Here is a 27584-nt window from a genome sequence, read left to right as displayed (position 1 = left end):
GGAGCCAGTGTAGATCAAGAAGAATGGAAGTGAGGTGAATGCAGGCAGACGAGTTTTGAACAAATTGGAGATTTTGGATGGAGATGAACAAATAAGGATTTCAGCAGCAGTAAAATAACTCATCTTAGTGATAATAAGCACGTGAAGTTTGCAGTTCAAATTTAACTTGGCAGGACACCAAAGAAGTGCTTAGCCTGACTCACCCTGAGGAATTGACTTGAGTGAGTGGCAAGTTGGCAGAGATTGTCAAAGAGGTTACACACAATGGCTTCACTCTTCCCAATGTTCTCCTGAAGGGCATTTTTACCAAACAATGATCTAAAATCAGTCAGGCGGTCTAACAATATGTGGTGGGGTTGAGGAAGTGTTAGAGTGAGAGCTCAAGAGTTGTCAACATACATATAGAAACCACAACAATCATACCACTTGACACTAAGAACTTTCTGCAGCATTGATCACAATCAATGCCATTCTCCAATGTCAGTCCTCTATTACCCAGTCCCACAGGATTACCCTCCTGGATTGCCGAAGCACCTATTCTTTGTCCACCCCTCTTCCAAATCTATATGTTGCCCCTTAGTGATATGTGGAACTAAAGGATCACCATTCACACTTCCACTGATGACATCCAGCTTGACAGCTTCATTAACCTACTCCTGCCTCTGCATTATCAAAATCAGTTTGGTACCAATTCTCAGATGAGTAATAGCTTCTTTCAGCTCAACTTTGGGAAAATTGAAGCCATGATCTTCAGCCCTGACACAAAAGTATGCTTCATTGCCACTAACTCCATTATCCTCAATTATCGATCCACTAAGCTAGATTTTCCAAGTCGGGGAGACTCCATGGTCCTTTAAAAATGGCGGCCAGGACTCAATTCACGGCGCTCCCAATTTTCACCAGCACAGGATGAGGGTCCAGGCTGTGAGGCTGCACCCTACACTCACGATCTGGCTGGCTCCATAGCGGGAATAGGCATCTCCTATCCCGACAATTTTCACTGAGCTTTTCAAGGACTCGTGGTTCATGGCCCCTCAGACATGTCGTGAACCATAGTCTGAATAAGAGAACTTTTTGAAAGCTACGTTTAAATGGCTTACCCATGCCCCCTTGCTATCCTATTCCCCTCCACATACTCATTATGGTCCCTCATATCACCCATGCCAACCTATGCCCCATCCTAACATCCCCAATGGTCCCTCCTACCCCACCATGCAAACCTATGCCCCACCACCCAACCCCAATGATTCCTCACTCTCCATGCCAACCTATGACACCTTCCATTTCGTTCACCCAGTATACGCTCTGTACAGAACCAATAAACCCGATACAAACAATAGTATGCGCTGAAAAGCTTTAAGTAAACTTCACTCATAACTTTCTTTCTTAAAAATGTGCTTTTACTACAACCCTATAAAATTTTACTACATCCCTATAAAAGTGTCAATGATCCAGACCTTTAAAGTACCAATAACAGAAGCTACAAGCACTTGACACCCCCTTATCTTGCACAAATAAACATTGTGCATTTGACAGATATGCAGCAAGTCAAGTGATGCAACTACCCAGAATACATAATTGTATCCACAATGGAAAAGAAAATCAGACACAGAGAAACAGGCCATCGATTCCCTATTTCCCAGTTCACACTACACCCCAAGTCCAATTTCATGCCTAAGTTCTTTGTTTTCACCCTTACACCCAGACTTAAAAGTTCAAACTTTCAACACAAACAATCACCTCTAACACCAACACAGAATCAGCAAACACAGAACAGTTGCTTTTTATTAAGTGGTTTTAATTTTAAAAGATGGTGACAACAGCTCTAACTCAAGCAAGTTATCAGCCAATATTTGGGAAGTCAAAAAACTATACCTACACATAAATTGCAGCTTGCCATTGTCAAGAGGCCAAAAAGGAATCACATCTTAAATTATTGGAGGTGACAACGTGCTACTAAATTACAGAATGCGTACATTTGCAGGGATCGAGTCACTTGTGCTTCCTAGCATGAAGTTCAAAACTAAATCTAGATGAAATCAGCAGTGAAGTTTGGTGAAAGTCTTCGAGTTCAAGTGAATGAATTTCTCCTTCAAGAGTGCACAGTTCCCCCATTCTCAAAAATAATTTCTGCAGCCTCGATGAAGGAAAATTTTGGTCTGGTACTTGTAGCAAATGGCACCAAAACCAGGGAGAGAAATCATGGGCCCTGGTGCTTCCCCTGTTTCCAGGCCCCTAATCTCCACCCCTCTCCACCACCTTTAAGCTTCCCCATCACATCCTCCGGACCCCAAAATTGGGAACCATAGTCACAGTGGGGTCAAGCTGTTTCATATAGCTTTAGAAATACATCTTGGCTTTTATACTCAATGCACCTATTTATAAAGTCTATTGGAAGCCAAGGTTTCACTATGATACATATTACAACCACACCTTTGTCAAATAGTTGCACACAACTTGGTCGTTTAAACTGGCCCTATGCAATATCCGGATAGCAACATCCAAAAGACCGGAACTTCACAAGCACCTCAAACAACAGCCCCATGTACATTCTATTGGCGCGAGACTCCTGGTTTCGCTTCCAAGTTTAAAAATGGAAAAACTCTCCAGTAAATTAGCACCAACCTATTCACCTGCAGTAATGTGCAATTTCTATCCACACAAGTGGGCTTTGTTAACCGAAAAATTACACTTTGCTGGAAGTGAGAATTATTTTCTCATTTTAAATTGAAACTGACCACATGTAGAAATACCCACCATGGAGCATATAATGGGAGATCAAAGTACTGAATATGCTGGAAATCTGAAATACAACAGAAAATGCTGGAAATACTCAGCAGGCCAGGATGTATCTGTGGAGAGAGAAAAGAGTCAGTGTTTCAGGCCCATGAACTGCCTAGTTTTGATGAAGGCTCACTGACCTCTGTTTCTCTCGGCACAGATGCCACCAGATGTGCTAAGCATTTCAAACATTTCCCATTTCTACTGGAGCAAACATAACCCCTTTTGCCAACCCTCCAAAAAGCAATCAGACTCTTGTGATCGTCTCATTTCCCTCAGCAAGAAACTCAGCAGCAGCTGCTTGAAATCTGGTTTGGCACAAAATTAGACATGAATTTCAAAAAAAAAGTCAAGGTATGAAGAAAACAAACAACATCAAAGGAATAAATTGATAATTTAACAAAGAATAATTAATAAAATGACCGTTAAAAAAGCGCAAAGTAGCAGAGCTAACTAAAAAAAATCTTTTCTTCCTTTTCACTTAAGAAGCAGAGAGAGAGAGAGAGACAGAGAGAGACAAAGGCCTCAAGTCCTGATCACCAGTGAATGGTGAGGGAACCTGTGCCAAGCTAAGGAGTTCAATTTAAGAGACATTGACCTTTCATTCGCATCTAGTGGCACACACCCCGAGCTAGCCTCAGCGGGGTTCATATGAAAGTGGGGGTCAGAAGTGGATTGCCTTTCAGTCTGGGTTTTCCTCCTCTTGCAGCCTTATGTGTGGTTCGGGAGGGAGGAGGGAGGGATTGCGCACATGCACCACCGAATGACGTGTGCATGCAAATGTGTCCAGCTCACTCCCACACTCTCGCTCTCACATATGCACTCCCACCCTGAATAGGAGCTGTAATTTCCCTCCCAGGACTTTGCAGTGAGCCCAACCTGTCAGCTGCACTTGTGCCTTGTGGAGATGTTGGCCAACTCAGGAGGGAAAGGGAATTCCCATCTCAACCTCTTCTGTCCTGAAGCCCTCCCCAGTCCAGTGCCTCAATGATCATGTCTGTGCCCCAGGGCCTTTCCCTTCTTGGCCTCGAGGGTTTAAAAGGTCCTAAAGCCAATATGAGAAGCTACAGAGAGCAGGCAACTATGGGAGGGACTAAGATGGGAGCTAAATGGGTGAGGGGATAAAGCGGCAGGTGGTAAGTGAGGGAGTGGGAAACGTCGAGCAGGAGAGGCCCCTCCAAATGGCACTGATTGGGTCACATGATGCTAACTCAGCCCTGGTGAAAAAAACGCTAAAACAGAAATCCTGACACAAAGTGCACATACCACCCCATTATATCCTTGACATTGAAGTGGAACAACCTAAATTGGGGCAATTTAAAATGGAGACTTCCTGAGCTGCGCTGGAGTGTCAACCTAGAATTTTGTGCCAAAGTCGCTGGAGCTTACCTTGACCCACAACCTTTTGGCTCAGAGACGAAACTGTTTATGAAGCACATTATTACAACAGATTATTACAACAGTTACACACTCCGCAGGTGGTTTAAAGTGAATGATGCCTTTAAAAAATACAATTACATTTGAATTACAAAATTGTGCAATATTTTCTGTTCCAAGTTAAAGAGGGACTGCATGGCATCTGCAACAATTACAGTACACTGCTTGCACAACATTTGGAATGCGAGTCTAGGCCTTGTGAGGATATTCTTCATGATTATGCATCCTGGCAGCAGAACTGGTTTTAGCAGGAGTGATTTACTATCAATATTTGTAGCTGGTAATAAAAACATCCGTAGATCACAGGATTCCAAGGTCACTAGAAAATCATATTAGCATTTAACTACTGCAGCCCATAGATACAAGTATTTGAAATGAACCATTACCACAGCATACAAACTCAATTGTACTTGTAGAATGCCATACAGAGACAATAGCATAACATAATTAAAGCTTTAGTTAACTCATTCCCCTTCATTCCAACATGGACCTTATGTAGTTACATCACCAAATAAATTTATTCTTCGAAAAAAATTGGGAGAGGTCACGATTAGGGATTGCTATTTAATACTCCACCTGTATGCTTCTCATCATCCAACAATAAGCAGCACTAATAGGGATTACTACAGCCAAAACTTGCAACTGATTGGAAAGGTCTTCCTGACTAATGGTCAACATAAAAACAGGGAGTAAAGGAAAAGGGAGTTAAAAAGAGGTGATGAGTGGGTCACTATGTGATGTGGTACTAAGTCATACAGACCAGAGAGTCACAGGTTCAATTCCTGGTCTTTGCTTTGTTTGTTGATCTCAATGCAGGGCTGTCCCAGAACTACATGCCGACACGAGTCACTATAGTTTCAAGAGAAGTCCAGATAAAACTGGGAGGAAATGCAAATACATATGAAAAGCACAGGCTGGAACCAGTTTACTATTTAGTTCTGAGGCCAAATAGGCAGATTATTCCATTTTATAGAACCACCTATGAGTGCCAAAATGCATTTTCATCTATCACCTTATGTTGTACATTTCAACACATTCTGTACCACACTATATTTTCAAAACATATCCTTACAATTGTACTCAAAGTAGGGTGCATTATCTCAACATAATTTGACATCTTTCCTATCACAGGCCAATTGTTACGTGGTGCTTTCACCACTCATTCATTCGGAGCAGCACATTCTCCTTGACAGATAATGTATCCACAGTGCAAGTCATGAAACTTCCCACAATTAAGGCAACATGCAAATTGCCACTTCCAAAGATTAAACAAAGTCACAATTGAATCAAAGGCCCTTATTAGTTACAGACTATGGGGGATTTGAAAATAATAATTTAAGGCTACACTTGGCCAGAAGCCAATGTAGGTCAATGAGCACAGAGGTGATGGATGAATGGATCTTGGTGAGAGTTAGGACACAAGTTTTAGGTTACCTCAAGTTTAGAGGCTAGAATGAGAGAGATTGGTCAGGACTGTGATAGAATAGTCAACTGCAGAGATAACAAATGCACGGAGGAGGGTTTCTGCAGCAGGTCAGCTGAGAAAGGGGCACAGTCAAGCAAAATTATGGGTGGAAATAGGAAGTCTGAGGCATGATGCGGTTAGAAGCTCATCTTGGGGTCAAATAGGACACCCAAGTTGCAAACAGTCTGGTTCAATCTTAGGTGGTTGCCTGGGAGAGGGATAGTCGGTGATTAGGGGACAGAGTTTGTGGCGGCAATGGAAAATAATGGCTTCAGACTTCCCAACTGCTAATCAAAGGAAATTTCTGCTCATGCAGTGCTGAATGTTGGATAAGCAGTTTGATAATTTAGCAACACTGGAGACGTTGAGGGAGGTGGTGATGAGGTGGAGCTGGACGTCTTCAGCAGACATGTCAAAACTTATGTATTTTCAGATTATGTCACTGAGGTGTTACAACCACAGCCAATGTTATTCACTGAGTAAGCCAAGTCCCAGAGGGAAACTTGTCATACCGATCATAACCTATTTTTTGTATTTTGAAAACGAGTGGAAAACTACTGGTCCCAGAAGGATATAATCCCAGTAACAGTTCTTGGATTTTAAAATTCAAAGATTTATTAATAAGGAGAAAAAAAACTTAAGCACACAGGATAAAAATTACACAGTTAAAAGACTCTTACAAAACATTTCCCCCACCCCAAAAAAAACCCTTGGTCAGAACACCACAAGTAAACTACTTGGCAACAGTTCCATTACAGATTTTTAACCATAAAAATCCAGAAATATTACCCAAGGCAAAAACTACTGATACTTGAGTCAAGTATACCACACAACTTCTCACTCTCTTCCACTACGCTAAGGTTCAGACACAGGCTGCTTTCTGAAAACAAAGACTTCTCTGGCTTGAAACTGGATGGCTGCTTCAAATTCACAAATTTTCTCAGTACAGACCTGGTCTCAGGACCTTTTGCCCACACAACCACCACAACTCAACTAAACACCTTTCCTTAAATATTTTTTTTTCCCTTTCATCTTAGACTCTATTATCCTAAGCACATCTTTGAATTCAACTTTTCCAAAATATGAAAATCTTTCATGCGTTCCTATTACCTCCGCTTTCGGGTCAAGTAAAATGTAATAATCTTCCCTTGTTTACTTATGAAACCATTGTAAGCTGTAAAAGTCCCTTGTCACTTCTAAACAACTCTTTGAAATTTAACAGCTAAAAAGTCAAGTCCCTACCTTTCACCTAATGCAAATTTTAAAACCCAACCTTTTTACTTGTACTTTCAACTTCACCATAGCCTTTCATTACAAATGCATGTATCTAGTGGTTTATCTTTCGTCTCTCAATTCCCTCAGACAAGCTCTCTTAATGAACCTCCCCCCTTGGGCGCACACACACACATTCTTTACAGAATGCCACCAATTTCCCAAAAATATTTAAAATATAACATCCATCTTCACAGAGGGCAGTGTTCACCTCATTGACACATTTGTGTAATCAATAAGGCTTAAGTTATCAAATTGTACTGTACAAAATTTTAGTGACAAAAAGCCTTAATTTGTATGTATTCTTGGAATGTTGTTATGAAGTCTTTAAGTTGGCATCTCCAAGTGCCAAAATAGCTTTACAAAATAGTGTAGCTTTAAGAAAGAACATGTAGAGTTATAGCTAAGGTATATCCCCACATTTGGGCTCCAATGAGGCAATAAGCAGAAGCCAAAACTGGGCGTCTGATTGGCTAGAATTGTAAATATAGGTTAGAAGTTAACGTTAGTTTGTTGTAGGGAAGCCAGAAGCACTCTTCCCATTGGTCAAGAATTGCAAACATTTGGCTAGGAGTTATGAGCCGTGTTGACACAGGTGCACAACCTGGGCTGAATGTTGCTGAAACTGCCAGCAAAAAAGGTATAAAAATAGGACACTTGCCATGGGTCTCGGCACTTGTTAGGTCATTCATCTCAGGACACTTGCTAAAGGGGCACTTGCTAGGGGAGAAAGTTAGGAGTTAGTAACAGAGCACTTACTAAGATGATTAACATTTGCAGAGGACACTGCCAGTCAACAGGCAATTGTCACAGGCTAGGGATCGCCATAAGAATCCAGAAGTTGGGATTTACCTTAAGAGATCCAGGTCAGTATTACTATTAGGGCTAAAGTAACTGCCTTCAGAAAAAGTGAACAGTCTTGATCAGAAAGCTACTTTCAGCTTGACAGCAAGCATCCAGTAAGTAGCTGTGAAACATGCAACTACAGCAATTAAGGTAGACTGGGAAATTAGAGTTGAAATCTTAAACCTGCAAAAGGGGTTTTAGAATTAAGTTAAAACGTCAAAGAACATTGTGAGTCAAGAGACTAGGTCCAAGTGACCAAGAAGAGGAGAACACCACAGAAATCCTGGGGTAAAATCTTTAGCTCGGCGGGCAGGTGCGCGCCTGTGTAAAATGACGTGTGTTGACATCCGGCGAACACTCTGATTTTTCATTCAGTGGGCCCGCTGACAATTAAAAGGTCTATCAAAGCCATTAAATGATCTATTAATTTGAATTTTTGCTGCCCGTCCAACCTTATGGTTGGCAGGCAGGCGAAAAGGCCAAGCGGCCTTTGCACGTTTTAGGAAGTCTCATCCATGGGCGAGATGAAGTTTCCAAAAGCAAATAAAAATAAAATAAAATGTTTTTTTTTAATTAATAACATGTCCCTGATCATGTGACAAAGTCACATGAGGGAACATGTTTCATTACATTTTTATTTTCTTTATTTTTTTTTAAAACAACACCATCTCTCTGATGCAGCTCTGTCCCTCAGGGAGATTATGAAGCGCGCACTCACACGCTTGGCGGGCGTCCTCTGGAGAGCTGAGGTCTGGAGGGCCCTGGACTACTTTTGGGGTCCTGCTGCATGGCAGTGGCACCCTCCTCAGTCTGTGGAGCTGGAGCTGCTGAAGTCAAAGGAACAGGGGATTTGGATGGGCCAGACACTCCCGGAGTCATCTGGATGGATGGCCCTGTGGGGTACACCTGTTGATCCTCCTTCCCTATGGCTGACTCCTTTGGAAAAGGGGTAGCTGGAGTGAGATCAGCCTGTCCCACACCCCTCTCACATAAACAGCATGGGAGGCCAACGATGGCATCGACGGTTGAGTTAAGCCCGGGATGCAGTGCAGGTGTGACGTCCTGGACCAAGGTCTCCATGGCCGCCGTCACCGTTCTGCCAGTGTTGATCTCGGTGTGTTGCAATGCTGGAGCTATCACCTCGGCCAGATGGTGGATGGACTCCTCCATCATGCCTTGGAATCTGAGGAGTAGAGCGGACATCCCTCCCCGATATTCTTGAGCTTGTCCTTGCAGCTCCAGCAACTGTGACATGACCGAGTCCAGAGGCTCGTCATCTGACTCGGACTCAGCAACGTTCTGGCCTCCAGCAGTCCTCCAAGTGCTGGACACCTGGGAAGTCCCTGCCTCCAACTGCTGTGGATCAGAAAGTGCGATTTGCTCACCAGATTGTGATCCCAGGGCTACTCCAAAGCTAGGTCATGCTAGCCCCGCTTGCACTCCCCCCACCCTTGCCCACACAGGCAGCGCTGAGCGCTGCCACTCATGTTTCACACTGGGCGAGCCTTAATTGGTCCACCAGTGTGAAATTGCCTTCCGGCCCGCTCATGGGCAGCAGTCAGCTTCCCGACTGCCCCCAACTAGCCCACCCGACTTGGGTGAAATCTGCCCCTGGGATCTACAGGAAAGACATGCCTGGACTAGTGCAATGTTAAGTATTAATCTGTGTGTCCAATAAACCTTATTGATTTACATTCTAAGTTAGTGATTGCCCTTTTTGCATATAAGATTATTCCCAGGCAAGAGTTTTCTTACTCTGGGGTTTACAATAGAGTCCAAGTCCCAACAGAAGCATGTAGAAACATAGAAACTAGGATCAGGAGTAGGCCATTCGGCCCTTGGAGCCTGCTCCGCTATTCACTATGATCATGGCTGATCATCCAGCTCAATAGCCTGCTCCTGCTTTCTCCCCATATCCTTTGATCCCTTTCACCCCAAGAGCTATATCTAACCCCTTCTTGAAAACATACAATGTTTTGGCCTCAACTACTTTCTGTGGTAACGAGTTCCACAGGCTCACCACTCTCTGAGTGAAGAAATTTCTCCTCATCTCAGTCCTAAATGTAGATGAGAAAAAGGAGGGGACAAGGATAGATTAATAGACAAACCAATGCTCGCGGTACAGATTCATCACATCGATTCACTCACCTCTGTCAAAACTGTTCCATTTATTACTACTTATTATTCAAATTTTAGTAAAAAGCTAGCATTGGTTTATGCAATTATGTTTCTCTATGAGGGCCACTCAAATGTTCATCATCCTGTATATTTTAACTAATACTACCACCACTGGGAACCTGTTTAAGATGCCTCTGCTTTTAACCCTTTTCATGCTTTGGCTCTTTCCTCTTCTTCATCTTTCAGTTTGGTGTTATTCTCCTCCCCGCCCTCCCAATACAGAGTGGCACTTTTCATCCTTCCTCTACAGTTTACAGTACTTGTATTGTACTTGCAAATACTGACAGTGACAACTGTTATTCCTTGGTCATTTATAATTGTTCCAGGAAGCCTCAGAGTTCCCACTGTTTTCAATTGTCACTTGTCTTTTTATTTAAAGAATCCAGTTTTTTTTTAAATATTTGCTGCAATCTTAATCTCTACGCTTTCTCTTCTAAATGACTGCACCTCATTTATTGTAACTATTGTTTCATATCTATTGCAAGACTTTTATTATCTCTCATATTATTTCCTTTTAAATTGCATATTAACATATAGATCTGTTGCAATGTACCTTAAAACAAATTACAGAAGTAATTTCAACTTTCAAAAATCAAAACTGAACAAATATCAGTGTTTGCAAGGGGACCTCCACATTGTAGTCTGATATTATTGGTTTAAGCACTGGTCACAATTTGCATCACAAAGTAAATAACCCTGCTTTGATGCTTCCCTTGGGTATATCAGCATCAAGAACAGAGAAATATAAAGAGCATTTTCACAGTAAAGAATGGGCACATTTAAGATTTGTAAACAGCATAAATATGACATTAGCTTCCAATACCAAAATTTGACATCAATTTGTTTACTCAAAATCGATGCCAGGATGAACAGTTAAACGGATTAACAACTAACTGTACCTTGTCCTATCATTGCAATGTACACAGCCTATACTGCATGCTGCATCACAATCTGCACATAGATTTTTGGTTCTGCTTTAATACAAGATTTTAAATAAGTCAAGATTCTTGCAACCTTGCAGGTACACAGAGGCAGGCTGAGTAAAATATAACTGTGAAGCTAAACTAATGCATGTGGAGTAGGGCTGCCAATTCTGGCTGGATGTATTCCTGGTGGTTTAATTGTGTGACACAAAAAAATGAATGCAGCCAAATAAAAAGCAAAGAGTAAACTGCTCTGCAATGCACACTTACTGCGATCACAAACATGTTTTTGCTCACTTGCAGGGCAGACTGGATATCGGCAAATCAGAAAATTCCCCAAGTGCTTCCATGAACAACAACTCCACTGCCTAAGAGAGTTGTCATCCCCTGAGAAATGGAAGCTGGTCATGGAAGTAAATGGAATTAAAACAAAAGCAGAAAACGCTCAAAACACGCAAATTCAGACAGCATTGGTTGAAAAATGGAATTCTCTCATGTTTCAGGGCAGAGCCTGTCCTTCATCAAAACATCAAAATTTCAGAAATTATCAGAGCAAGAAGAGAGAGAGGAAAGAGGAGGGGAATGAGGTACACAAGAGAAAAAAAGGAGCTGTTAAATAGATTGGGTAAACAGAAGATGGTAACCAAGTTTTTCACATTCTCCGTTGCAACTTAGCTAACCTGTTTTAATAATGCATGCATTTTCTGCACCTCCATCGCAACCTCGTACATGCCTTTTATCTCCCTAATCGCTCTTCATGCCATCAAACCTCATCTTCCTTTCCACACAGTCAATTAAAAAAATGTTTCGTGTATGTTGTTCTATTCAACCAGCTCCCCGCCCATTCCTGTTCCCTTGACCCTCACAACGTTATTCTGATAAACAGTTCACCTATTAATTCGTACATGATGGGCTATTGCTAAAACATTTGATATTTTCTTTTCCTTACAGTGCTGCCTGGCTTGCTGAGTTTTTTCAGTAATCCTTCCACAATAGACATTGCTTATTTTTAGATCGCACTGGATTTGCAATTCTCTCCCTTGCAGTCTCACTCTCACTTCTTTAAAAATTCCAGTTCTGTCTCCAATTTCGGTCTATAATCTGTCTTGAACCTTTAAGTCTCACAGGGATCGGTGTTACACTAATTTCACCAGAAGGAGACTAAACTTCATTTTTAACACCAAGGCAATCAGCCATGAGGAAACTGCAGCATAGGATGATGGAGTGGCAGTGCCACGGATGGCAGGGAGACAACTGCAATGGTGCAGGGCAGGAACTGAGAGTCCAGGCCATGGAAGTGAGCAAACTTGAACCATGCATGCAGAAGTACTTTTCTTCCATATCACCAGCAGCAGCAACTAGAAAAACAATGCCTATTTCTGGGAGCTTCTGGGCAATCCAGGAAGGTTGGCAATCCTAAATTACTACAACAAAAGAGGAACCCAATTTATATCCATTAATTCATTTAATGCCTATTTCAAATAAACCTGATAATCCACCTCAAGCTTAAAATAAGTGGACTAAAATTATGAAAGGCAGAGAGGACATTTAGCAATTTAACCTCTAGACTTGTTATATGTAGCAAATAAAAGGTATTTTGCCCAATCCTCCAGGCATTTACAGCTCAGGTCCTTGCAATATGCTCTTTCTTCATCACTTTGATTCTATCACATCTTACTCTCCACAGCAATTCCTCCAACACCATAATTTCACTAATGGGAAGTATCCAGCTGGGGACAGAATTGCATGGCTGATTGGCTGAAAGCAAGAACAGCCAGGATGGTGCATAAGCGTGAATTGCGCACACAATTCTCTGGAGAGAGAGTGCAGAGGTGGTTTACAAGAATGTTGCCAGGGTTAGAAAAGTGTAGCTACAAGGAGAGATTAGATAGGTTGGGGTTATTTTCCTTGGAACAAAGAAGGCTGAAAGGTGACTTGATTGAGGTGTACAAAAATATTAGGCGAATAGATAGAGCAGGCAGGATAAAATTGTTTCACTTGGTGGAGAATTCTAGAACCAGGGGACATTGATTCAAGATAAGTGGCAGAAGGTGTAGGGGGGACATGAGGAAAAACTTTTTTTACACAGAGGGTAGTGGGTGTCTGGAATTCGCTGCCCAAGTTGGTGGTAGAGGCAGAAACTCTAAACTCTTTTAAAAAGTACCTGGATCTGCACCTAAAGTGCTGTAAGCTGCAGAGCTATGGGCTGGGTGCAGGAAGGTGGGATTAGAAAGGGCACCTGGGTGTCCTCATGCATGGACAAGATGGGCTGAATGGCCTCCTTCTGTGCTGTAATTTTTCTATGGTTCTAAGGACCATTTTCCCGATCACCAGCAGCAATGCTCATTAATCGCCCATTCCAGGTGCGTTAGGGGATACAGCAGCTCCATCAATTCAACCACTTGCACTCAAAACCCCAATACAAAGTTTCAGTATATATTTGAGAGGTGCAGTGTGGTTGGGATGTATGTAAGACAAAGATTTAAGTTAAAAAGCAAATAAAACTATTTTTCAGTCAATGATCAGGCCAGATGAGGGAAGCAATCTAACCCAACCAGCTCACCATTCTGTACAAATATACATTCAAGCATCACCATATATCCAATCACAGCATTTGAAAATTCAGTGTTGTAACCAACTTAAAGCTTTACTTGGAATCTCAGCTGATGAAACCCTAACAAGAAAAATGAACATGGAATTGGCAACCACCAACTCACTCACCAACATTTCACCATTTCATTCAGAAATATAAAAAGCCCATGTTTATGAAATGTCGCCAACAATTCAAATGTTCATTTTAACAAAATGGTCAAAAACAATATAATCAAAAGTGTGTGACTAACAGTAGTAATAGATCATGCCTTCAGCATACTGGAACATTAAGCTCGATGTCCTTTGTACTGAACCTATCAGTTCATCAATATGGTTCAACTAGTCACCATTAATACTTAGCTTTGCTAACTATTCCTCCACAGATTGTTCAGCATGCACCATAAAACTTTGTTAACAACTTACAGAATTTGTATCAGTTCTTTATAAGTAGGCTTCAGCATTCGATAGCTTCTGCCATTTCACTGGCTGTTTACAAAATATTTATATTGTATCCATCGCTAATTCAAAAAGCAATTAAATCTTGGAGAAAGAACTTTTCACTTCTAATTTAGCAGAATGCCATTAATTTGCAAATTAACCCAATTTATAGCACTCATGGGGTAAAGATAATGCGAATATACTACTGCTCAACTGTCTCATTTGCCTAACTTATTTAGAGATGTGAACAGAGACTAATTTGCAGCACCCTAGCTAGTCCAAAGAATGTCCCAATTAACGCTTTGAAAACTGCTAACCTAACCTAATCTTCATGGCTCAACAGCACAGTAAATATAAGTATTTCTTTAAATTAAAACTGAAACACAAGATATCTTAAGCCTACAAACCAGCATTAATCATTGAGTAATATAAATTAGAACACTAAAAGATTAAACTCCTTCACAAATGGGAACCATAATATAGTGGTAATGTTACTGGACAAGTAACCCAGAGGTCTGGACAAATGCTCCTGAAACATGAATTCAAATCCCACCACATCAGCTGGGGGAATTTAAATTCAATTAATTAATAAATCAGAATAAAAAGCTAGTCATCAGCAATGATGATCATGAAACTACTGGACTGTCATATTAAAAAAATCTGGTTCACGAATGTCTTTCAGGGAAGAAAATCTGCTGTCTTTCTGCAGTTTGGGCTAAATGTGATTCCAGACCCACGACAATGTGGTTGACCTTTAACTGCCCACTGAAATGGCTTAGCAAGCCACTCAGTTGTATCAAACCACTACAGAAACATCAATTGATGTAATCGAACACACAACCTGGTGTTGATCTAGGCATTGGAAATGACAAGACACACCCAGCCCAGTCAATACTTCAAAGTTGTCCTCACTAATATCTGGGGATTTACACCACAATTGGAAGAGCTATCCCAAAGACGACTCAAGCAACAGCCCGAGAGTCGTGCAGAATCTGAACACCATTTGAAGAAGCACTGAGGGTTTGAGGGAACAGAATGTATTCTGTGTGGACTTTCGATGTCTGTCAGCAAGAGTGGCTTGGTCGTACCATTATCAAACAGGGCCTGTGACAGGTGATGAGAATACCAACTAGAGGGAAAAACTTACTCAACTTCATCCTCACCAATCTACCTGCTGCAGATGCATCTGCCCGTGATAGTATTGGTGGGAATAAGCACGACAAGATCCTTGCAGAGACTAAGTCCCATGTGCAAGTGAGGACACCCTCCATCATGTTGTTTGGCACATCATGTTGTTTGGCAATAACACCATGTTAAATGGGATTGACTCAGAACAGTTCAAATTGGGCATCCATGAGGCTTTGTGGGCCAACAGCACAAATGTATTCAATCACACTCTAATGCACTGGCCTAGCATATCCTTCACTCTTCCGTTACCAAACCGGGTGCCAACCCTGTTTCAATGCAGGAGTGCACGTCAGGAGCAGCACCAAGCAAACCTAAAAATAGGATGCCAACCTGGCAAAGCTACAACATAGGACTACATGCATTTAAAGACAGCAGATTCAACATGCAATAGGCAGAGCCAAGTGGCTGTGATCCCATAACCAACTGATCAGATCAAAGCTGCCATATCCAGTTGTGAATGGTGGTGGACAATTAAACAACTAATGGGAGGATGACGATCCACAAACATTCCCATGCTCAATGAAGGCAGAGCCCAACGTGCCAGTTCAAAAGACTGAAAGGTGTGCAAGCGTCTTCAGCCAGACGAGCAGATGATAAATCTTTCTCTTTGCGGTCCCTAGCAATGCAGGAGTCAGTCTTCAGACAACTAAATTCACTCCATATGATATCAAGAAATGGCCGATGACACTAGAAACAGCCAAGGCTATGAGCCCTCAGCAGTAGGACTGAAAACCTGTGAAGAACTAGCCAAGCACCCCGACAAACTGCCCCAGTACAGCTACAGTACTGGGCATCTGACAATGTGGGAAACTGCCCAGGTACACCCAATCCACAAAAAAACAGTGCAAATCTAATCCGGCAAATTACCACCCTATTCAGTTTACTCTCGATGATTCGCAGTGATGGAAGTTGGTGTCAATAATGTTATCGAGCAGAATTTCTCACTAATAACCTGCTCACCAGTTTGGATTCTGCCAAGGTCGCTCTGCTCCAGGTCTGATTACAGCCTTAGGCCAAATATAGGTGAAAGGGCTGAATTCCAAAGGTGAGGTGAGAGTGACTGCCCTTCACACCAAGACAGCATTTAACCAAATGTGACATCAAGGAGCTGAGAAAAAATGAAGTAAGTCGGAATTCAGAATTTGGGAGTTGGGCGGGTGGGGTGGGGGGGGAAGAGAGAGGACCGAGAGCGAGAGCAAGAGATCTTTCCCCTGGCTGGAGTCGTAACTAGCTCAAAGGTTGTTGCAGGCCAATCATCAAAGCCCCAAGGGTTCCCCTGGTTGGTGCCCCAGGCCCAACCCGATTCAGCAGCTTCAACACCTTCCTTCCATCATAAGGCCAGAAGTGGGCATGTTTGCTGATGATTACACAGTGTTCAGCACCATTTGCGACTCCTCATTTACTGAGGTAGTTCATGCCTGCATGCAGCAAGACTTGGACACATCCAGGCTTGGGGTGATAAGTGGCAAGTAACATTCACACCACACAAGTGCCAGGCAATGACCATCTCCAACAAAAGAGAATCAAACCATGTCCTCTTGACGTTCAACATCATGACCATCACTGAATTCCCCACCAACAACATCCTGGGGTTACCATTGACCAAAAACTGAACTGGACCAACCATATAAATGCTGTGGCTACAAGAGCAGGTCAGAGGCTAGGAATCCTGCGGCGAGTAACTCACTTCTTGACTCCCCAAAGCCTGTCCACCATCTACAAGGCACAAGTCAAGGGTGTAATGGAATACCCTTCATTTGCCCGAGTGCAACCCCAACAACACTCAAGAAGTCCAACACCATAAAGAACAAAGCCGTCCGTTTGATTGGCAGTGTGTACCATCTGCAAAATGCATTGCAACAACTTGTCAAGACTCCTTTCAACGGCACCATCAAAACCCACTGCTTCTACCAGCTAGAAAGATAAGGGCAGTAAGCAGGTGGGAACACCAGTAACCTCAAGTTTCCCTCCAAGTCGCAGCATCCTGACTTGGGGCTGTTTTCACTGCTCCTTCACTGGGTAAAAATCCTAGAACTCCATATCTGCACTGTCAGAGTACCCACACAACATGGACTACAGTGGTTCAAGAAGGTGGCTCACCACTCTCTTCTGGAGGGAAATTAGGGATGGCAATAAATGCTAGTCTTGCCAGTGATACCCATATCCCGAAAATGAATAAAAGAAAAATAAGACTTGCATTTATACAGTGCTGTATGAAATGTGAACTTTATACTTTTGTATATTTAATACTTTTAATACAATTTTGGATTTTGTATGAACTCATGGCAGATGAAGGGTTAATTCTAAATGTATGCTTTGGGCTGTTAGAGTGGAGTCAAAACAAAGTCACACTACAGTGGGGATTGATGGTGTGAACTGATGGCGTAAGAAAAGGAAAGTAGGGACAGATGTCCGAACTATGTTACCAATTATAATCAAAGGACATGCTTTGAAACGTATAGATCAATGGAATTTGGAGTTATAACTAAATGAGTGTAAGTGTTATTCAGTCCAACAAATGGTTATATAGACAGAAGTTAATATTGGGCTGTTTAGGTGTTGAAAATATCCAGTTTAGGTTGTGGCCATGGGTCCGTGACCATTGACAAATGGAATAATAAGACAAGATCAAAATATGACAGCAATTTTAGAACACAGCAAGAGCCCCTAGTTACAGGGAATAAAAGAAGAGGATTCAGAAAAGTTATTTGCACAGATCCGAAGAAGGCATAAGGAGAGAAAATAAAAACAGAAGTCACAAGCCGTCTGTAGCTACCAAAAGTCGGTGGGAAACAAGAACTATCGGAAACAAAAACAAAAATTGCTGGAAAAACTCAGCAGGTCTGACAGCATCTGTGGAAAGGAAGACGGAGTTAACGTTTCAAGTCCGTATGATGGTTCTGATGAAGAGTCATACGGACTCGAAACGTTAACTCCGTCTTCCTTTCCACAGATGCTGTCAGACCTGCTGAGTTTTTCCAGCAATTTTTGTTTTTGTTTCCGATTTCCAGCATCTGCAATATTTTGCTTTTATCTAAGAACTATTGGAACTAAGATATAGACTGCCTTAGTTTGTTAAGTATAACTTTTGTTGTTTAATAAATTGTCCTATTGCCACCTCATCAAGCATCTCCTTATCCAAAATATATTTCTGGTCTTTGAATCTCTTAGAGCTCTTTTCATGATGACAGGATGTCTCAAAGTATTTATAAAGTAAAAGTAAAAACATATTATACAACTGTTAACACTGTGCTTGGTCACATTTTCCAAGCCACTGATGCAACTTAAAACTGGTGTTTCAAGATCTGCTCCATATATGGGAAGGGTCAAGTACATTTAGATAATCCAACCTAAAACTTGGGTAAGAACAAAACTCACTTTTGTGATAATACATTTGCTAGAAAATTAGTGCATCCACAAGTGGGACCTCTGTACTGCCTTAGGCTCGGTAATCAATGGCATGCTGTCTAGAATTGGCTATTTACTCAATCCCAGTGCCATATGTTGCAAGTATGAAAAACAGTGCAAGTGGGATGCCAACCATGCCTCCACATTTTCCAGAAATCCTACAGATGTGTCTATATTAAGTGACTGTTCAAAACCACACTACTTTTTAATTTATCCTAAGAAAATGTAAACTTGTCTAATCTCACGTGTAGTTTATATCAAGAACCTAATAATATAGTAAAATTAGACAGCCAATAGCTAGTGTGGCATTATCAGGATGAGTTAGACTGCTCTATCCTATTATACCTAGTGAGAACAAAATTAAACCCAAATACATTTTTAATTGAAGTTGTTTTACAAACCACAGAAGCCGTCTTAACAGGTGAAGCTATTTCTACACCTGCAATTCTGCCCAAGTAACACTCCAGAAACCACACACAGTGCAACCTGCCATTCGTCAAATCTCTCTCCAGGTGTACACATTGGTCAAAGTATTTGTTCTTTTAAATCTACTACTACAGGCGTTTGCAGTTCACTCCACTTCACTTGCAACCCTTGGCAGACTTGCTTTCAAACTTGCCTTTGGGCCCCCATTAGCAGCCTAGAAACCTTGCTCTCCATCAAAAGACAACCCAAGTACAGTTATCCCAACCTTGACAGAATAAATCAAATACTTTTACTAAAATGAAACAGTTTAACAGAATTAATTTTCCTCTCCTGTGTTTACCTCTTGCTATCAGGGTACGCATGGCCTCACTGGATAATTGTCCAGAGTGGCAAAATGGTACAGTACCAAAATCTACCAACATCCCAGCCCTCCCTCCTTAGCGAAGCACACAGCAGCGCTTAGAGATTGGCCCTTCAACCAGGCGTTAGGACTATGGCCCTGAAATATCACTAACAATATTATATTAATTTGATAGCTATTTGTAATTCAGTTGGGATAATATTATCTATACCTGAACCTCACGAGGATATGTGGCCTTGAAAAAACTGTATACCTCTGAATATTAAAAAACTGCAATATTGGATAAAGAATTCATGTTGGTGGAAGGTTCAATAAATGGGCATCACTCTCCAACAACGCACTTTCCAAAACACGTGGACCAATGATAAATACATTAGATGACCACATGTATCACTATTAAGTTCCTCAGAATTCTTGAGCCCAATCATGATTATACCCTTGCCCTAACAACAGAAAAAACGTATAAAAGAACTTATTGCTGATTTAGAAGTGGCTTGGTGCTAGGCCACAATAAGACCAATTGGTAGAGATATCAGTTATGCAGTGCCTGCATCCCTCAACACTAATTTCACACACCTGCAGCTCATTTGTTGTGTACAGAGCTAAAACTGCAAACATTTTTCTCCTGAGTCATTATTCCATCAGCTGATCCTGACAGAACAAATACTGCCATTTCTACACTAACTTAAAATAAAATTTCTCTTATTTGCAAAATTACTTGAATGGGTTGATCATAGAATCAAGTGCAAGTAAAATTCTATAATATCAAATTATTACAGATTGATGGATACATTTTAAAAAGCTTTTGTAAATCAAATTACCAGACAGTTTCTGCCAGGGTTCTGTTCTATCTCCCATTTGTTGAAGGTCCTCTTTCTTCAGTTTTCTATCTCATGTTGTCTCACACAATGGAACTACGAGCCTTTATCTCAGTCTATAGTACATGACTGAAGGGGTCAAGGAATTGCACAATCAAAAGCAGAGCTCTCAATAAAGTACAGCAGAAATTTGATTTTTTTTTTAAAGACTAAAACTACTTTATCTTGGCATTGAACTCATCGACAATTCGCTATTGGCCCTCTTAACATTTCACAGTCCAGATTAAAATACAGAGATAAAATTTGCAGGTTACAGAGGTATGTTTGAAAGAGAAATAGTACTTACTCTGCTGCAATAAATGGCACTTTTATGTCAGCAGTGTGTTACAAAGCAATGTTTTGACAAAAAAAACTGTAACTAAACCGTCACCCCCTCCTCGACAGGAAAGGGAGAATTTGGCTATAGTGTGTGTGAATCACAGGAAGCACCACAGCAACTCATCAAGGCTTCTTCAGCAATGTCTCGCAAGCCCACAAACTTCAACACCCAAAAGGACAAGGGCTGCAGATACATGGGAACTTCCAAGTTCCATTCAAAATCATACACCCTCCTGATTTGGACATATATCTTTATTCCTCATTGTCATGGGGTCAAAATCCTACACAACAGCATTGTGGGAGCATCTTCACCACACAAGAGTTGTTCAAGGCAGCAGCGCACCACAAACTTAAGGGCAAATAGGGAAGGGCATTCACAGCTTTGCAATGCAAATATCTCAAGAATGCCATTTTGTGATTTTTTGAAATTCAAACTTTCCCACATATTACTTCTACAGGTATTCTCAATTACAAATCCCCTTCAAAAGCAGATTAGGTTCAATCCCATCTACATGCCTCCAAGTATATTTGTTGGTGTACATCAATGATATTCCAATGTTCATAATCAGACAATATACCGCCGTTCCTCCACTGTCGCTGGGTCAAAATCCTGGAACTCCCTCCATAAGAGCACTGTGGGTGTACCTACACCACAGGAACTGCAGCGGTTCAAGAAAGCAGCTCACCACCACCTTCTCAAGGGCAATTAGGGATGGGCAATTAATGCTGACCTAGCCAGCAATGCCCACATACCATAAATGAATAAAAAGAACAAAACAATTAGATTACCACCAATTACAGATGAGCTATCTCCAAATGTTAGATACTCATGAATGAAGAATTCATTGCCGACCACTAATTCCTCATAAACGTTAAAAAGAGTGCCAAATTCAATTTTGTCCACATTATGTGCCAAGTCTGATCCAGCATGAATCTCTAAAGAGAGGTGTACAAGATGCTAGGTGCCTTTCCATGGCTCAAAATTAATAATCTTCATCTACTTCCTCACCACAAATGCAAAAGTGGAAAGGATCAAAATGGGTAAGACTGCCTTTTCTCTCTTTCAGTTCCAGAGCAATAAATGAATTATGATGGACCAATTTTATAAAAATACCAATTAAATAAATGCAGTTAACAAGCAAGAGTGCCTTTCTGATGAGACAGTTTCTTTCTCTGCACTTCTCTCCATTAATGCTAACCTCCCAAGGGTCAGCAGATATCAAGGAGCTACTTTGGCAAATCTTCAACATAACAAAATCACAATTATTTTTCTTCATATGCAGATCCAAGTATTACATTGGGTTAGTGCACAAACATTCTAGAATTTGTCATGAAAACTAATCTGAATTCGTGGCATCTCCTGCACACTTCAAGATAGCATTCTAAAAGACACCTTGGCTCTCATGAATGCTGCAACCTAAAAATATCCAGTTGGATACTAAGCTGGTAAAGTAACAATACTAGGGGGACAACCTTTGCAACAAATGGCCTTTCCTACTCTGACTATTCCTAGGATAAATTTTGCACCTTTAAAAACGTCTGCAAAATTTTTATCTTAATGGTAGTTAATTTTAAAACAATGACTGTGGAATGATCTACACATTCATAGGCCCATATAAAGCTTAAGAACTGAAAATTTTGGAAAATCTCAAGTCAGGCAGCATCTGAGGAGAGAGAACAGAGTTAACGTTCCAAAACTTTCAGGCTTTTCATCGGAGCCCATATGAAGCTGCTGGGCCCAATTCAATCTGTTGATCTAAAAATGAACTAAGTCTACTAATTATAATGAAATGCAGAATGCATCAAATTGTACCAAAATCTATTTAGCCTAGATCATAAAATTAATTTAACTGGATGTGCTTTCCAGCAAAGAACACAGATCTTACAGCACATTATTGCACCTACAATTCGCTGCAAATGTCCTAAAACATCTTTGAAAAGCTAAAATGCTAATCATCAGTGGTCACTGAAATAAGAGCCAAGAGATTTGGGCACAATGAGCAATCCAATGGTAAATTGTGCTCAAAAACTGCACTAGTTTTAAGAAGTGTTTAAAAATAAATCGACACGTAATGCAAATTTAAAAGTTATAAGTGGGCAAAATGGTGATACCATTGGTTACACACAAAACAGGTTGTTCTTTAAGTTATTGTCTTACAGTTGTAATTTTAATATGTTCCAGTGAAAAAACATTAATTTTGTATCCTGGGATTGCTATTCACTTGAATCTTGAAGAGATGACGGTCAATCTTCTAGTATCCAATTTTTCCAACCCCCAGTATCAAGGCAACAATAGAATTTTTTTTAAAAACAGAAATAGTCACTTTAGGTTTTTAATCTGTTGAAAATCATTTTATTAAATGGTAAGCAGAGAAAGTGTTACCAATAAAACAAAAAAAACACGGCAAATTCATACTTATATAATGCAAAAATCACCAAACTTGGTTGGCTTGACCAGCATCTTAATCTTAAACTGATTTTGAATATCACTTGATAAAAAATATAACAGGTTTATGGATATGAACCAAGGATTTTGATTGATATCAAATCTGACAGCATAACGTATATCCTGAGACCATAAACATATAATTAGCCCTTCTGCTCATCAGATTTCCACAGTAGTTTCCAAACTTAACATGTAGTTTCTACAACATGAACTGTTACCCTACAAATTATCAATTAAAACAAAGACAGCATATGAAACATTACAGAACTATGTTTCACGTTTCATTCAAATATTATCACACTATCCTATTGCTAGTAGAAATTCCACCAAAATACACAATGTGTTGACATTAATTTTAGAAAACCAGAAACTTGGAAATGGAAGGCAATTGACTGGTATTGAAGTTTACATCTCTACTGTAGTGACACAAAAGTGGTGTGTTTATCATCAAAAATATCCATGCATGCACAATACATAATTTTTAAATGCAGAAGATAATTCTCTCAATTGCTTTGTTCAGCAATGGAATACAATATATCTCACACAAGCTACTTCCAACCTCATATCTTCAGTTCAGTGCCCTAAGCTTCCAACAATCTTTAACATTTAACCTTCACCAATTGCACAACACAATCCTCAATCACCTTGGAATTTGGTCTTGGATGCAACTGCAGATTACATATGCTGATTACATATAACGTGTCAACATGCTTGCTATGGACACAAAAATCCAAAGATCCAAGTACTAAAGCTTTGAATAGTTTTCATATTTTTTGAACGCAATATAACAATTCATTTTTCAATTGCTTCACTCTGCACACTTAGCTTGCAAGTTTTCTACATTGAAAGAAACAAACATGAACCAGGGAAACAAATCTGCCCCATCAAAATGCTATTCACTACGTAATGCACTGTAAAAATTGAATAGTTATATTACAATGTCTATAAGAATCTTATCTTTTCTGAGGCAAAATAAGCTGGAAATTAAAATAAATTTCCATTTAATCTCTTTTCATCATACCCCAGCAAAGAGCAAGGATGAGGACAAGGGAGAAAGGAAACGAAGGGAGGGAGAGAAGGGATTGCATAAACTTGTTCTGTGTCATAAAGATGTACTTTATGTCAAATAATGATTTTTAATCTGCCAGCTGGAAACTTGAATTGGACTTTTAAAAACAGGCTTTTTAAAACACAGGTTAAAGGTGCCTTGAGAGCACAGTCAAAGACACTGCCCCAATTTGTATTAGTTTACATTTCATATTCCAATTCATTGGAAAGGAGGCAGCCTGTTTGTAAAATCCCCCAATGACAATGACCTCCTGGGGAATGTAAAGGACCCACACCTCCTGCCCTATTAACAGGGCATTAAAGCAATCACCTGAGGTATTCGACTATTTGAAACAGACTATTAAGACAAATCACTAGGACAATGGGACCCTGGCTAAGATAGCTTTCCAGGCATGAGCTAATCAAAATAAAAGCAAAAAACTGCAGACGCTGGAAATCCAAAACAAATATACCTGGAAAAACTCAGCAGGTCTGACAGTATCTGCGGAGAGGAATACAGTTAACGTTTCGAGTCCGTATGACTCTTCAACAGAACTAAGGAAAAATAGAAAAGAGGTGAAATATAAGCTGGTTTGGGGGGGGGGGTGGTGGGACAGGTAGAGCTGAATAGAGGGCCAGTGATAGGTGGAGATAACCAAAAGATGTCATAGACAAAAGGACAAAGTGGTGTTGAAGCTGGTGATATTATCTAAGGAATGTGATAATAAAGGTACAGGTAGCCCTATTGGGGGTGGGGTGGGGGGAAGGGATCGAATTAGGCTAAAAGGCAGAGATAAAACAATGGATGGAAATACATTTAAAAATAATGGAAATAGGTGGGAAAAGAAAAATCTATATAAATCATTGGAAAAAAGGAGGATCAGAAAGGGGGTGGGGATGGAGGAGAGAGTTTATGATCTAAAATTGTTGAACTCAATATTCAGTCCGGAAGGCTGTAAAGTGCCTAGTCGGAAGATGAGGTGCTGTTCCTCCAGTTTGCGTTGAGCTTCACTGGAACAATGCAGCAGGCCAAGGACAGACATGTGGGCATGAGAGCAGGGTGGAGTGTTGAAATGGCAAGCGACAGGGAGGTCTGGGTCATGCTTGTGGATAGACCGAAGGTGTTCCGCAAAGCGGTCACCCAGTCTGCATTTGGTCTCTCCAATGTAGAGGAAACCGCATTGGGAGCAGCAAATGCAGTAGACTAAATTGAGGGAAGTGCAAGTGAAATGCTGCTTCACTTGAAAGGAGTGTTTGGGCCCTTGGACGGTGAGGAGAGGGGAAGTAAAGTGGCAGGTGTTTCACCTTCTGTGGTTGCATGGGAAAGTGCCGTGGGAGAGAGTTGAGGTGTAGGAGGTGATGGAGGAGTGGACCAGGGTGTCCCGGAGGGAACGATCCCTACGGAATGCCGCCGGGGGGGGTGAAGGGAAGTTGTGTTTGCTGGTGGCGGAAATGGCGGAGGATGATCCTTTGAATGCGGAGGCTGGTGGAGTGATAAGTGAGGACAAGGGGGACCCTATCATGGTTCTGGGAAGGAGAGGAAGGAGTGAGGGCGGATGCGCGGGAGATGGGCCGGACATGGTTGAGAGCCCTGTCAACCATCGTGGGTGGAAAACCTCAGTTAAAGAAGGAAGAAAGACATGTCAGAGGAACTGTTTTGGAAAGTGGCATCATCAGATCAGATGCGAGGTGGCGAAGGAACTGAGAGAATGGGATGGGGTCGTTACAGGAAGCGGGATGTGAGGAGCTGTAGTCGAGGTAGCTGTGGGAGTCGGTAGGTTGTAATGAATATTGGTGGACAGTCTATCACCAGAAATTGAGACAGAGAGGTCAAGGAAGGGAAGGGAAGTGTCAGTGATGGACCATGTGAAAATGATGGAGGGGTGGAAATTGAAAGCAAAATTAATTAATTTTTCTAGGTCCAGACGAGAGCATGAAGCGGCACCGAAGCAGTCATTGATGTACCGGAGAAAGAGTTGTGGGAGGAGACCCGAGTAGGACTGGAACAAGGAATGTTCCACATACCCCATAAAGAGACAGGCATAACTGGAGCCCCATACGGGTACCCATAGCCACACCTTTTATTTGGAGGAAGTGAGACGAGTTTAAGTAGAAACTGTTCAGTGAGAACACAAGTTCAGCCATACGGAGGAGAGTAATGGTGGATGGGGATTGTTCGGGCCTCTGTTCTAGGAAGAAGCGCAGAGCCTTCAGACCATCCCGGTGGGGTATGGAAGTGTAGAGGGATTGGACGTCCATGGTGAAGAGGCAGCGGTTGGGGCCAGGGAACTGGAAATTGTTAATATGATGTAGGGCGTCAGAGGAATCGCGGATGTAGGTGGGAACAGACTGGACAAGGGGAGAGAGAATGGAGTCAAGATAGCAAGAATTGAGTTCCGTGGCGCAGGAACAGGCTGACACAATCGGTCTCCCGGGACAGTCCTGTTTGTGGATTTTGGGTAGGAGGTAGAAGCAGGTTGTCCGAGTTTGGGAGACTATGAGGTTGGAACATCTCCAGAGGAGATGAGGTCAGTGACAGTCCTGGAAACAATGGCTTGATGTTCAGTGGTGGGGTCATGGTCCAGGGGGAGGTAGGAGGAAGCGTCTGCGAGTTGACGCTCAGCCTCTGCGAGGTAGAGGTCAGTGCGCCAGACAACAACAGCACCACCTTTGTCAGCAGGTTTGATGACAAAGTCAGGGTTGGACCTGAGAGAATGGAGTGCAGCAAGTTCAGAAAGAGACAGGTTAGAGTGGGTGAGAGGTGCAGAGAAATTGAAATGACTGATGTCCCGCCGACAGTTCTCAATGAAAAGATCAAGAGCAGGTAAGAATCCAGGGGGCAAGCTTTGAGTCCTGTATGCTGACCATGGCCATCCAGGGACGCCCCTACTGCAAACAGAGTTCTTAAAGAATTCAACCCGGTGCTACCGTGTCTGGAAGAGCAACCAAATCAGCCTTCTACAACTTTAAAACAAAAGCATTGGAGCCACTGAATTCAGCCAGAAGCCAGCCGAATCACTAAACTACAGACTGTATATTTCTTTTGCTTTGTATGGACTCTAATTTGACCAACTTATCCTTCTCCACCCTGTATTTGTCTGTGCGTGTGCGCACGTGCGAGTGAGAGAGAGAGAGAACTTTGACTGTGTGTGTACGTGAAAGTCGGAATTGTATTTTGTCATTTTACATGGATCAGTTTTAAGCATAATAAAGTTGACCTCTATTAAACTCAAGAAAACCTGTCCGATTGGTTGTTTTTATGATCACAGCATGCCAAACAGTTCAGTACTTACTCAATTGGCAAGTATATCTATTTGAAACAGAAAAACTGCTGCGATCAAATGAGGAGAGAGAAAAGAGGGGAGTCATTCGACCCCTCTTCACCTGATCATAACATCTGATTTCAGTAACCATTTTCTAAGATGCATCAATGTGCCCTCAGTGTGGCTATTCTTCAGATTTCCCCTTTCTGAAGGGAAGCGTTTTGTCATTAAGTAGCCCTGATTACCCCTCCCCTGAAGAGTAGCTGAAATTAGGATCCTAAATTCAAGGAACTTACAGGCCCAAGTCCACAATGAAT

At 41.5% G+C, this 27584-nt stretch overlaps 1 protein-coding gene across 1 annotated transcript in view; it reads right to left on the bottom strand.

The window, feature by feature from the left end:
- The window catches only part of man1a1 (mannosidase, alpha, class 1A, member 1), a 489484-nt gene that overhangs the window by 420790 nt on the left and 41110 nt on the right, over nt 1-27584 (bottom strand). The gene's annotated exons all lie outside the window — the stretch shown is intronic.

Source organism: Cetorhinus maximus, chromosome 5 (assembly GCF_964194155.1).
Source record: "Cetorhinus maximus chromosome 5, sCetMax3.hap1.1, whole genome shotgun sequence".
Taxonomy (NCBI): Eukaryota; Metazoa; Chordata; class Chondrichthyes; order Lamniformes; family Cetorhinidae; genus Cetorhinus; species Cetorhinus maximus.
This window is presented reverse-complemented; position numbering and strand designations above follow the sequence as displayed.